This window comes from Phalangium opilio, unplaced genomic scaffold (genome assembly GCF_054372755.1).
Source record: "Phalangium opilio isolate 3A_F unplaced genomic scaffold, DU_Popi_V2 ptg000031l_1, whole genome shotgun sequence".
NCBI lineage: Eukaryota > Metazoa > Arthropoda > Arachnida > Opiliones > Phalangiidae > Phalangium > Phalangium opilio.
Genome location: NW_028324158.1, coordinates 4,964,002 through 4,964,676, shown reverse-complemented (window position 1 = coordinate 4,964,676; position 675 = coordinate 4,964,002). Strand labels below are relative to the sequence as shown.

General features: G+C 41.5%; 1 long non-coding RNA gene across 1 annotated transcript; it reads right to left on the bottom strand.

Moving 5' to 3' along the window:
* On the bottom strand, positions 1 to 309 carry LOC149690165 (uncharacterized). Its single transcript, XR_016383871.1, has 3 exons — positions 273 to 309; positions 85 to 178; positions 1 to 19 (listed from the first exon to the last, which is right to left on the bottom strand). It is a non-coding gene; the product is annotated as an uncharacterized LOC149690165 (long non-coding RNA).
* Positions 310 to 675: the final 366 nt, after the last annotated feature.

Below are 675 nucleotides of genomic sequence, written 5' to 3'. Positions count from 1 at the left end.
TATGATTTCATCTTGAACACTTTGCATTTTTACAGATATAAATATGAGTTAAAGTTACAAACATATTATGTGCATAAAAATTACTTCATTGTTTTTGAAGAGATAGTTAAACAAAATGTTATTGGCCGGATAACCACGTGAGGCGAAGGTATCAGAGGTCTATTGATGATTTTTTGTACTATAATATAGTTATAGACTAAGCAACGAGTTACCGAAACACCCGCTAATAGTCGAATACTCAAGGTTTTTTTCTCCACCCCAGTAGGACTTACAATAGACCTTTTCAACCTGAAGAAAGGGGTAGGCAACCCTCAGTATCGGGACGTGCAAGGGGGTTGATACATTTCCATCCGTCTCTGCGTATGCACTCTCATGATACAAAAAGACTACAGCGCAGGCACCAAAAAGCAAGAGGGAAGGCAAAGTTTTACCAAAGTGTCTTTCCCTTTTAGTTACATCAGAAGTGGTATGATACTAGAAGTATTGAGCTAACCAAATTCTTCACTCGGCATTAGTGAAAAGACTTGATAAAACACAAACGGTTGGCCCTCTAGTGGCGGTTTCAGAATTTTCCCTCCAAAACATGAGACGCTCGCGGTGGTAGACGGCCGAACTAGATTCAAGGAGCCGCGCCGGTGTTCGGCCGCTTTAGGTTGAGGGGAAGGGGGTAGGAAA